At 51.9% G+C, this 12,912-nt stretch overlaps 1 long non-coding RNA gene across 1 annotated transcript in view; it reads right to left on the bottom strand.

The window, feature by feature from the left end:
- The window catches only part of LOC134807923 (uncharacterized), a 37,486-nt gene that overhangs the window by 20,614 nt on the left and 3,960 nt on the right, over positions 1 to 12,912 (bottom strand). The window contains exon 2 of the long non-coding RNA XR_010149558.1: positions 12,072 to 12,191. This is a non-coding gene — a long non-coding RNA (uncharacterized LOC134807923). The remainder of the gene's footprint in view (positions 1 to 12,071; positions 12,192 to 12,912) is intronic.

The following is a 12,912-nucleotide window of genomic DNA, read 5'->3' as shown; positions in this document are numbered from 1 at the left end:
TCTTTTTTTTTTTTTTGACAGGGTCTCGCTCTGTCCCCCAGGCTGGAGTGCAGTGGTACAATCTCTGCTCACTGCAACCTCCACCTCCTGGGTTAAAGCAATTCTCCCACTTCAGTCTCCCAAGTAGCTGGGACTACAGGTGTGTGCCACCATGCTCGGCTACTTTTTGTATTTTTGGTAGAGATGGGGTTCCATCTCTACAGAACCCCGTCTCTACCAAAGTTCTTTGGCCAGACTGGTCTTGAACTCCTGGCCTCAAGTGACTCGCCCGACTCAGCCTCCCATAGTGCTGGGATTACAGGCATGAGCTACCTCACCCAGTCTTTCAAGCTCTTTTAACTTTACCTGACAGCTTAAACATCCTTCTGACCACACAGAATCTACCATTTCACAGACATGCTGCCATGGGGCTGGTCTCCTGTAAACAGGCCACCTGGTGATCAGGCTCTTGTTAGGGAATTTTATTTTATTTTATTATTGTATTTTATTTGAGACAGAGTTTCACTGTGTGGCTCAGGCTGGGGTGAAGTGGTGTAGTGCAGTCTCAGCTCACTGCAACCTCCACGTCCCAGACTCAGATGATCCTCCCATCTCAGCCTCCCAAGTAGCTGGGACTACAGGCACGTACCACCATGCCCAGCTAATTTTTCTATTTTTAGTAGAGACGGGGTTTCTCCATGTTGCCCAGGCTGGTCTCAAACTCCTGGGCTCAAGCGATTCTCCCACCTCAGCCTCCCAAACTGCTGGGATTATAGGCGTGAGCCACTGTGCCCGGCTGGAGGTAGAAATTTTAAAAAGACAGTGTGGCCTAATAAATGGGCTTCCTATACCCCTCTGGAACTCAGTGACTATTTGATGAGCACAACATTTCCCCTCCTGTATCTCCAGGGAAGAGTAAAGATAAGGGAACAATAGATGAGGAAACAAGACGCAGTGATTGAGGACCTGGCCCTAGACCACACACTGCAGGACCTCCAGGATGGAAGGGAGCAGCCCAGAGACTGTGCTCTGGGACATGGTGGGGGGTGCGATTGCTGTGGGAGGGCAGGAGCCTGGAGGAGTTTCCAGGGACAGGAGGGCTGGGCTGGAGGAGGCTGGCTGAGAAGGAGCTAGGGGTGAACAGGGGCCAAGGGAAGTGAAGGGACTTCCCAAACTGGATAAGGTACAGGTGCAAGAGTCACTCACCCCTCCTGCGCAGGGCGAGGGGTCTTAAGCCCTCTGCATCCCTCTTCCTCCATGGAGCCCCACGCAAAGAGGCTCTCTGTGTACTCCGACTTCACTAGAAGAAGTGACCATGGGAAAATCTGCAGGGATGGTGCCCACCAGGGGTGTGGGGCAAGGCACTGACATGACTTAGTGCCACTGTGTGCCAGGCAAGGTGTATTTTATGTATTATATGCCATTTAATCCTTGCACAAGAGACTATTTTACTGCTGAGGGAGGCTGGCCATTCCAGTTCATGGGAGTCATTCCAGTTCCCCATTCCCCAGGATGCATGAAGGTGGGGACTACATGGGCCCAGTGAAGGGGAGCCAGAGGGAGGAAGACGCCACCATCCTGGGCCCTGAAGACCTCTGAGGCCAGTGGCTCCAGCTTGCTCTGAGGAGGACATTCTCCACCCGAGGGCCCATGGCCCCAGATCCAGCCTCAGGGCACCTCTCCCCTGCTGCCCTGTGCTTGGGCCAGGACCACAGCAACACCTGAGTCATCTCACCTTCTATCTCTCTGGTTTTCACTGACCTGCCTCCCTGGCTTGGGTTTCTTTGTGAAGAGAATTTTCTCTCTCCCTCCCATCTGTGCGCTCCCAGGGAAGCACAGCCTGCCTGGTGACAGCTTCTTTCAAGAATGCTCAGGGATGGCCAGGCGCGGTGGCTCGCGCCTGTAATCCCAACATTTGGAGAGACCGAGGCGGGAGGATCACTTGAGGCCAGAAGTTCGAGACCAGCCTGGCCAACATGGTGAAACCCCGTCTCTACTAAGAATACAAAAAAAAAATTAGCCGGGCATAGTGGTGTGTGTCTGTAATCCCAGCTACTCGGGAGGCCGAGGCAGGAGGATGGCTCGAGCCCGTGAGGTGGAGGTTGCAGTGAGCCAAGACTGCGCCACTGCACACCAGCCTGGACAAGAGAGCAAGACTCTGTCTTAAAAAAAAAAGAAAAAAGAAAAAGAAAAAGAAAAAAAGAATGCTCAGGGAAGGATTCCAAGGTCAAGGGGGTCCTGAACCTCCAGCTCATGAGAAGCCCCTAGGGCAGAGCCTTGGCTGCAGAGTCTCTGGGTCAGAGCCTGGCCTTCCTAGAGCTGAGCAGCCCACCTGGGCTACAAGACACCTCCTACTTCAACTGTGGGCTCCCCTGCCAAGGTTTACCTGAAGTTGAACTTGGAGCGAAAGGATCTTAGGGTCAAAAGAGGAGAAAGTATAGGACTCACCTCCCACCCTTGGACAAAGCTGGTGGGTTACAGGAGCCCCAGCCTCCCAAGCCTGGGGCTATGCACACCTGGTCCCTGCACAGCCCCAAGGAGCTGGCCTGCCCTGTCCACCTTCTTCCTCTGAAATCCATCTGAGCTTGGGGATTTCTGCACTGTGATGAGGTCAGAGAGGGGAGGCTGGGCTGTGGGCAGGTATAATCCCGGAAGCGTTTCTGCAAGAGGTAGCATGATTCAGCCAAAGGCATCGGGAGGACATTAGGGCAAGGGCATAACAGCATCAGGGTAAAGGTGCCTGGCATGAGTGTGCAGTGGCAGGAGGGTGGAGATCATGCAGTCATTCCCTCAAGTATTTGTTGAGCACAATGAAAAAGACCCCTCCTCTCCCCCTCCCCAAATCCCTGCAGCTGACATTTTAGTGGGAGACAGACAATGAAGACAAATCTGTAAACTCTATAGTGTGCTGACGGGTGAGGAGGCTGTGGAGAAACAGCAGAAGAGGGGAGTAGTGGAGGGCGGGGAGCTGCTGCAATGTTAGCTACGGGGCGGTAGGGGCTGCAGGAGGGCAGGGCCAGGTGCAGGGGCCTTGCCTGGGATGCCAGGTGCAGAAGCTAGGACTTGACCATGAGAGCAGACAGGAGTGAGGTGATAGAAGTGGGCTTTGGGGGCCGGGCACGGTGGCTCATGCCTGTAATCCCAGCAGTTTGGGAGGCCAAGGAGGGTGGATCGCCTGAGTTCGGGAGTTTGAGACCAGCCTAGCCAGCATGGTGAAACCTCGTCTCTACTAAAAATAGAAAAATTAGCTGGGCACAGTGGCAGGTGCCTGTAATCCCAACTACTCAGGAAGCTGAGGCAGGAGAATCGCTTGAACCCAGGAGGCGGAGGTTGCAGTGAACCAAGGTCGCACCATTGCACTCCAGCCTGGGTGACAGAGCAAGACTCTCTCTCAAAAAAAAAAAAAAAAAAAAAAAAAAAAAAAGAAATTGGCTTTGGAGGAGACTCTCCCAAAGCCCTGCATTGGGAAGGGATGGGGGAAAACAGGGGAATAGAGGTACAGCACTCAGGTACAGACTGTGGACCCCAGGCCAGGCCAGGCTGGAGGTCTTCCAGGATTGGAAGGCTAACAGGGCAGGTCACCCTGGAGAGACAGGCTCAGCCTCCCCTGAAGGGCCACAGTGTCTTCCTCCTTTAAGGAGACAAGGTTACTCTGATGCCCACCTCTTCCTGGAAGCCCTCCTTGATTAATCCCTCCTTCACAGGGGTAGAAAAATGAGAGTACTATCTTTCCAAGAGGACACTGCTCTCTTGCTGATCAGAAACTTTTGTAAGGTCTAGAAAAATATTCTCCTCCATTGACTCCACTGCCTCTATCCACACTGACTGGATGAAAAGCGCTGGCCTGTTGTTAAAGGTTCCAGGCTAGGAATCAGCAATTTGCAGTTGCAGTCCAAGTCCTGCAGGAACTTGGGAAAGTGGTTTCTCTGGGCCTCAGTTTTCCTCACTGTTAAAATGGGAGAATATGCTTGCCCCAGCTCTACCCCGAAAGTGGAGCAGCTGCAGTTGACATTTTTGACTGCAAAATGTGTGCCAGGCACGGAGCCAAGCCCATCGCACCCAGCGTCACAGAAATTCTCTCAGTAACCTTGTGTGGAAGACACAATGGCGATTCCCATCTTACAGGTGAGGAAACTGAGGCTCAGCTGGGTCTGTCAGTACCCTAAAGTCATATAGCTGAGTGACTCCAGAGCTCCTCCTCTCAACATTGCACTTTATTGTTCCATGTAAAAGACTACATTCAATCCTGTTCAGTTACTCAATCAACTAGCATTTAGATGGCACCAACTGCATGCAGCCACTGAGTAAGCCACAGCCTTGATTTAAGTATCTTGTGGCCGCCCAGCTGGCACTATGTTGGGGAAGGTGGGGGTCGGGAAGCAGGAGAGTTGCTGCTCCCCAAGAGCCTGGAGGTGTGGGGAAATGGGGCTCAGCCACGGGAGATTGTGAATACAGGTTCTGCCACCAGCCACTTCTAGGCGTGGCTGCATAACCGTGGATGATTCACTTAACCTCTGTCTGCTGGGGTTCTGGCTCCCATAATGGTTAGAACACCACCTTCTAGGATTGGTTCAAGGATGGCATGGCATAATAAGAACACTTTGAGGGAGGGGGTTTGACAGAGTATACTCCATAAATTATGGCCACTGTTATTATTATTATTATTGAGATGGAGTCTCAGTCTATCACCCAGGCTGGAGTGCAGTGGCGCAACCTCAGCTCACTGCAACCTCCGGCTCCCAGGTTCAAGTGATTCTCCTGCTTCAGCCTCCCTAGTAGCTGGGATTACAGGCGCGTGCCACCACGCCCAGCTAGTTTTTGTATTTTTAGTAGAGACAGGGTTTTGCCATGTTGGCCAGGCTGGTCTTGAACTCCTGACTCAGGTGATCCTCCCGCCTCAGCTTCCCAAAGTGCTGGGATTACAGGTGTGAGCCACTGCACCTGGCCATGGCCATTATTCTTAAAACGAGCAACTGGAGAACAGGGGACTATTGAGCTTGGCCAGATGTCCAGCTATGTATCCACAGGGGCCTCAGGAGTTTTCAGAGTGGGGAGCAAGACCTCTGGCCTGGAGCAGACAGGGCTGCTTCCTAGAAGAGGAAGCCTCAGGTGCCAGGCTGAAGGGCTGGAAACTGGGAGCTGGTGGGAAGGAAGGTGTCTGGGCCAGGATGTGGAGCGGGACAGGGAGGAGGTGCGCCTTTGAGTGTATGTGAGAGAGACAGAGACAGCTGGCCCTGAGGCCACCGTACAGGTGTGAACAGGTGAGCCGTGAACCCCATGCTGATTCATTGCAGGGCAAGGGGCTCCTATGCCAGGGAGAGGCCTCTGGGACACAGGAGCGCTGTGGGGTGGGGAAGCCTGCACGCCTCACACGTGGGGGATGCATGGCCTGCAACTGACCAGAAGAAGCCCAGTTAGGCCCTGGCTGGGCTCTCCTTTGGTGCTATCCCTTGGGCCAGGATCAAGAGCTGCAGATGTGCACGCCGATGGAGCTCTTGGGACCCTCAGCCTCAGCCCTCACACCCCCATCATCACCCCCCAGCCAGCCCACGGGGCCTCAGGTGGCGGGAAGGCAGGACCACAGGGCCTGTGGCAGGGCAGGGAAAGGCACGGAATGGTGTTTACATTTTCCCTCCTTCCCTGCTGGCCTGGCGGTTACACCACTGCGGTTTGTTGGCCCCAGGGAGCGCCTCCCTTACATAACGCCTGACATAACCGCCCTAAAACACACGCATGGCATCTCCCACATACCACCGCACATGCTGTCATGCCGGCTCACCCCCCCACACTCACACACACTCACAGAGCCACACCGCAGCCTCACGCACTCACACACACACACCCCTTCCCACACACACTGTCATCCCAATGCTGTCGTTTCAGAAAGGATTTCTTTTGCTCCCACCACCCATCACACAGGCAGGGCCTCCCCCACGTGGCTTCAGTGCCTCTGGTTCCTCAGGCCCCAGGAGCCCTGAGCCCACAGGGACTGCTCCAGGCCTCTCCTGGGTCTCCCAGGTGGCAGCCTCAGACTGTGGTGCCAGCCTAGACAGTGGACGACAACAGGGGGACTTGAGAACAGGGCAGGGAGTTGGAGAAAGACCAGAGTCCAGGCTGGAGCCCCTGAGATGTGGACTCCAGAAACTCAGAACAGGCAGTGGGGAGGGACAGACAGGGAGGGACGCGGCCTCCGAGGTATTATACTTAGTGCAACATGTTACTATGAGGGCAGGCTTCAAGCATTTAATGCATGATGGGCCAGGCGCAGTGGCTAACGCCTATAATCCCAGCACTTTGGCAGGCCGGAGGATGGCTTGAGCTCAGGAGTTTGACACCAGCCTGGACAACATAGCGAGACCCCCTGTCTATAAAAAATAAAATAATACTATAAATTAGGAAAAATGCATGTGACCCTCCCAAGAAACACGCGAGCCACACTGTGACCCATGCATGCTACTTCTCGGGATTCATCTGATGGAGATATTCACCCAAGGCCCTGAGTTAAAAAAACGTTCATGCTGCAATGTTGGTAAAAGCAAAATAATGCAGAGCCTCCCTGTCCATCCCCTGGGCCCTCACAAACAGAGCCACATGCAGCCATGTTCCAATGCCCTAAATGATAGGTCAGGGGAGAGAATGACCCCATTTTGTGACTGAAACCATATATGAATGTGTGTGTATAAATATTTGTAGATAGCTGCCTCACCAGATCTCTGGAATGCCTCACACAAAGTGGCCACCTTTGCTGAGTGGGCCTGAGGAGGAAGGTTAAGGGGGCCTTTTCCACTTGCACGTATTGGGATTCACTGCAGCTGTTGGAATATTCATAACAAGCAGGCATGAGTTCCAAATAAGAGGGAAAAATTGGCCAGGAGCGGTGGCTTACACCTGTAATCCCAGCACTTTGGGAGGCTGAGGAGGGCCGATCACCCGAGGTCAGGAGTTCAAGACCAGCCTGACCAACATGGTGAAACCCCGTCTCTACAAAAATACAAAAAAATTAGCCGGGCATGATGGTGGGTGCCTGTAATTCCAGCTACTCAGGAGGCTGAGGCAGGAGAATCGCTTGAACCCGGGAGGTGGAGGTTGCAGTGAGCCGAGATAGTGCCATTGCACTCCAGCCTGGCAATAGAGCGAGACTCTGTCTCAAAAAAAAAAAAAAAAAAAAAAAAAAGATAAAAAAGAGGAAAAAATCAACATGAGGTTCCTTGTACCAAGGAATAGTGCATCTTTGCCTCTTCTGAATGGCTGGGACACTCCGCCCTCTTTGTGAGGGCCTGGGGCGGCATCATGGCACTGCCACTTACGCACTGGGAGACCTCAGGCAAGCATCTTTCATTCTCTGAGCTCCATTTTCCTCATCTGTCCAATGGGAGCGAACAGGGCCAGTCTCACGGGGCAGATTGGTTTTGTCGTACAAACAGTTACTGAAGCCCTTCGAGGAGCCAGGCTTGGGGGCTGCAAGGAGGAACACAATGTTCTTGCTTTGAAGGAACTGACAGGGTAGAGAGGAAGACAGACATAACCAGTCGTTGTGGGATGCTGTGATATGTGCTCTGATAAAGGCCTGGACAGTGCCCCGGTGGGGCCAGGGTTGGGTGGAGAGGCTAGATCTGAGTTTGAGATTCAGCCTGGGCTGACTGCGGAGGGAAGAGGCGAGGAAGCAGGGGGTCACAAGGGGATGTCCCAGGCAGGGGTGGAAGGAAAGTAAAGGGCCCAGAGTGTGAACAGCATCTCTAGGAATCCTTGGTGCTCCCGAACAGCTAAGAAGCAAGGAGCATAGGCAGAGGAGGGAGGTTTTTCCGGATCCCAGAGCCTCCTTGGACTTGAACAGTGGGTGGTGGGACCCTGTGTAGCGTCCTAGGGCAGAGAGGAGTATGATCACCAAGTGCTTTACAACCTTGCTCTAGAGGAGTGGTGGCCTGGAAGAGGACCAGCCAGGGCTCCTGGTTGACAAGGTGTATGGGTGAGCGTGGGGCAGGCCTGAGTTGCAGAGGAGCTAGACAAAGGGGGCAAAGTCAAGGCCTGGTTAGAAAGCAGAGTCATGATGTTTGGGCAACCTATGAGGGAAGGGGTAGAGGGAAGTGAGAGAAAAGACTGGGGAAGCATGCCAGGTTCTGGCTTGGGTTCCTTGAGAGATGTGGTGTCACATGCTTGGGGACAGGGACAACTGGAGGGGTTGGTGTGAGGTGCATCTGGGAGGAGGTGGGTCCCAGACTGCTGAGTGGGGCTGAGAGATGCCAGCACGTGTGGGCAGTTAGGCAGAGCTCAGTCCCTTCCCCTCTCCACTGGCACTTTCAATGTGCCAGGTGGAGCAGTAATTTGGGAATATTCTGGAGTCTCTTGGCTTTTGGAAGGAAGGAGAACCAGCAACGACATCATGGGGGTATCCCACGACCTGCTGCTGGAAGCATCTTTCCTTCAGCTGTTGGTATTTTAATAGAACATTCTAGACTCACAGTGCTGTCCAACAGAACTTCTGTGATGACAGAAATGTTCTGTGCTGTTTAATGCAGTAGCCCCTAGCTCCATGTAGCAATTGAATACTTAAAACGTAGCTATCTAGTATGGCTGAGGAAGTGAGTTTTACATTTTGCTTACTTTTAATTAATTTAAATCTAAATGGCCACACGCACAGCTACAAACCCTGGGAGTTTGGTGGGGGCAAACCATGGGGCCTTCCTGATGCCCATCAGATTGGATGCCTACTGATTAGAAGTGGAAAAATACCCCAAAATGGTAATAACAAACAAACCATAAATATTGCACTTTTTTTTTTTTGAGACAGAGTTTCACTCTTGTTGCCCAGGCTGGAGTGCAGTGGTGCAATCTCGGCTCACCGCAACCTCCGCCTCCCAGGTTCAAGCGATTCTCCTGCCTCAGCCCCCTAGTAGCTGGGATTACAGGCATGCGCCACCATGCCCAGCTAATTTTGTATTTTTAATAGGGATGGCGTTTCTCCATGTTGGTCAGGCTGGTCTTTTTTTTTTTTTTTTTTTTTTTTTTGAGACAGGTTCTGGCCCACATGGCAAAACCCCGTCTCTACTAAAATACAAAAAATTAGCCGGGCATGGTGGCGGGCATCTGTAATCCCAGCTACTCACGAGGCTCAGACAGGAGAATCACTTGAACCTGGGAGTCGGGGGTTGCGGTGAGCCGAGATCACGCCACTGCACTGCAGCCTGGGTGACAGAGCAAGACTCTGTGTCAAAAAAAAAAAAAAAAAAAAAAAAAAAAGAAAGAAAAGAAAAGAAAAAAGAAAACTGAAGTTCAGATTTGCTCGAGGTCACGCAGGTAGGAGGCAGCACTCGGCTGAGATTTGAATGCAGTCCAATGGGAGCCCCTGCTTGTAACCCCTTAGGGCCAGGCCCTTCCACAGCCATGGAGGTAATGCCTGCCCAAGCTCCCTCCGGTCCCAGCCCCTGCAGCGGCTCTGGACCCACAGGGCTATTGTTGGCAAGCTCCTGCCTGTCAGCCCCACAGACTCTCTGGGCCCCCTCTGAGAAGCCTGCTGGATGGAACATCCAGGGACCAGCCATGCTGAGCCTCTCAGCCAAGAAGGATTTGGGTTTGCTTTGGTGAGAATCGACACCAACAGCCCTATTGGCACAGCGCACGCTCAGGGAGGTGTCCTGGGTTCTTTCTTTTCCAAGTTCTAGGTAGAGACCCAGAAACTGGCAAGTCTCCAGAGGGTTGCCCCTACCCCTTCTCAACCTTAAGTTTCTCATCTATGGAATGAGAGGGCTACACTAAGTCAGTGGGGTTTAAAAAAATTTTTTTTTGAAATGGAGTATTGCTCTGTCGCCCAGGCTGGAGTGCAGTGGCGAGATCTTGGCTCATTGCAACCTCCGCCTCCGGGTTCAAGCGATTCTTGTGCCTCAGCTTCCTGAGTAGCTGAGATTACAGGCGTTTGCCACCACGCATGCCTGGCTAGTTTTTGTATTTTTAGTAGAGATGGGGTTTTGCCATGATGGCTAGGCTGGTCTCGAACTCCTAACCTCAGGTGATCTGCCCACCTCGGCCTCCCATGGTGCTGGGATTACAGTTGTGAGCCACTACACCCAGCGGTCAGTGGTTTTTAAACTTTTTTTAGCATTAAAATTATTATTATTTTTATTCTTATCATTTTTAGAGACAAGGTCTCACTCTGTTACTTGGGCCAGAGTGCAGTGACATGATCATAGTTCACTGCAGCCTCAAACTCCTGGGCTCCGGTGATTCTCCTACCTCAGTCTCCTGAGCAGCTGGGACTACAGGTGAGTGCCACCACGCCCAGCTAGTTTTTGTATTGTTTGTAGAGATGGGGTTTCGCCATGTTGCCCAGTCTGGTCTCAAATTCCTGGACTCAAGTGATCCGTCCGCCTCAGCTTCCCAAAATGCTGGGATTACAGGCAGGAGCCACTGTGCCCAGCTGTGTTTTAAAAAACAGATGAGGCCAGGTGTGGTGGCTCATGCCTATAATCCCAGCACTTTGGGAGGCTGAGGTGGGCGGATCACTTGAGCCCAGGAGTTTGAGACCAGCCTGGGCACAATGGTGAGACCCTGTCTCTATTAAAAACAAAACAAAACAAAACAAAAAAATGCACAGATGAGGCAGGACACAGTTTACCCTGGAATGAAATCCTGGAGGGTTTCTTAAAGGATCAGGGCTTTATAGACAGGTGGGAGTAAAGCAGAAAGAAAGGGGTCAGGAAAGCAGCCTGTGGTATTTGAAAGAGCAAAAGCTTAGATTCCTTTGGATTCTTCCTTGACATTTCCTACCCCATGGCCGCAGGCATATAACAACTCCTCTGAGCTCAATTTCCTCATCTTTGAAATGGGAATAGCAATAGGACTTCGGTCTTGCGTTGTTATAGGACTTCATTAACATATGTAAAGCTTTAGTATATAATAGGAGCTCCATAAATAGTAGCTATTAGAATTGTTAAGGCATTCTGACCTGGAGAACTGTGAGCTTGGGCCAGGGTAGGAGGGGTAGCAGAAGGGGATGAAGTGTTCTACTACTAATAATAGCAGCCAGCCCGTGCTCCTCAACACACCACCTCCAGGCCTTGGGCAAGGCACTTTACATGTATTATCTCACTTAATCTTTATAACAGCAACTATATATTAACCCATTTTTCGAATGAAGAAACTGAGTCTCAAAGAGGCTGTGAACTGTGCTCACGGTAACCCAGCGAGTAATTCGCAGCACCTGAGGATCCATTGCCCCCATCTGACTCCAGAGTCCCAGCTCTTTCCATGTGTGATAACCCTCTGTGCTCTGCGGTGAAAAACACAACTTTTTTTTTTTTTTTTTGAGACAGAGTCTTGCTCTGTTCCCCAGGCTGGAGTGCAGTGGTGCACTATCACTCCCAGCTAATTTGTTAAAGAGCCGGGCACGGTGGCTCAGGCCTGTAAACCCAGCACTTTGGGAGGCCAAGGCAGATGAATCATGAGGTCAGGAGTTCGAGACCAGCCTGGCCAACACAGTAAAACCCTGTCTCTACTAAAAATACAAAAATTAGCCGGATGTGGTGGTAAGCACCTGTAGTCCCAGCTACTCAGGAGGCTGAGGCAGGAGAATTGCTTGAACCCGGGAGGCAGAGGTTGCAGTGAGCCAAGACTGCGCTATTGCATTCCAGCCTGGATGACAGAGCAAGACTCTGCCTCAAAAAAAAAAAAAAAAAAGAATATTTTGTAGAGAAGGGGTTTCACCACGTCCCCCAGGCTGGTCTCCAACTTCTGGGCTCAAGCGATCCTCCCGCCTGGGCCTCCCAAAGTGCTGGGATTACAGGTGTGAGCCACCATGCCCGGTCCTTTCTTGCTTCTTCAGGCGCCTTCTGGGCCCTATGTGTGGTCAATTTCCCTGACAGATGCTCCCTTAGTACCTTGTTCTTCCCCTTTATAGCCTGGATTTCAGCCTGTGAATGTACTTTTTGAAAAAACTAAGATGGGCTGGGCGCAGTGGTTCATGCCTGTAATCCCAGCACTTTGGGAGGCCAAGGTGGGTGGATCACCTGAGGTCAGGAGTTCAAGACCAGCCTGGCCAACATGGAGAAACCCTGTCTCTACTAAAAACACAAAAATTAACCAGGCGTGGTGGTGCTTACCTGTAATCCCAGCTACTCAGGAGGCTGAAGCAGGAGGATCACTTGAACTCGGGAGGCGGAGGTTGCAGTGAGCCGAGATTGCACCACTGCACTCCAGTCTGGGTGATAGATAGATTCCATCTCCAAAAAAAAAAAAAAAGTTTATGTTCACACACGGACTTGTACACTTGTGCATAGCAGGATTATTCAACATTCAACAGTAGCTAAAAAGTGGAAACAACCCAAAGTCCCATCCACTGGAATATTATTCAGTCATAAAAAAGGAATGAAGTTGATTTCTGCTACAACATGAATGAACCTTGAAATCATTATGCAGACTCCCTGAAGGCAGGAACAACACCTGTCAGCCCCCCTCTCTTAGCCCAGTGCAGGCATTTACTAGACAATGGAGAACTCTCTGTGGGATGAATGAAAGGGCAGGGCTGGGCCAACAGACCCAGTATCCTGCCCCACTGCTGTGTGGGCTGAATGCGGGGGACCATGGAGGGGGATCTGTCTGTAAGTCTGAATCCCACCAGCTCTGGCCCTCAGCAAAATCTGCCTCCACCCTGCAGCTTCACCGACTTCCATCTGCATAACATGTGGCCCTGGATGTCAGTTAAGTCCCACCCAACTCTGGGACTAGACGTCAGTCTGGGCATCTTATAGGTGCTCAATAAAGTCCTGGCACATTGGCCTGGTGGGAGCTGAAGCCTCCACAGCTGCCAGGCCAGGGAGAAACCACCAGGTAGCAGAAGATCATGTGGCCACATGCCTCAGCCAAGTTCCTCTCCCCTGACGTGCACCCCCCTCTGCTCAGGTTATTAGTGGTGCAGGGGAAACAAACAGCAGGTTTCCAATT

Source organism: Pan troglodytes, chromosome 12 (genome assembly GCF_028858775.2).
Source record: "Pan troglodytes isolate AG18354 chromosome 12, NHGRI_mPanTro3-v2.0_pri, whole genome shotgun sequence".
NCBI lineage: Eukaryota > Metazoa > Chordata > Mammalia > Primates > Hominidae > Pan > Pan troglodytes.
The sequence above is the reverse complement of the archived record's forward strand: the minus strand, read 5'-3'. Positions and strand labels throughout refer to the sequence as shown.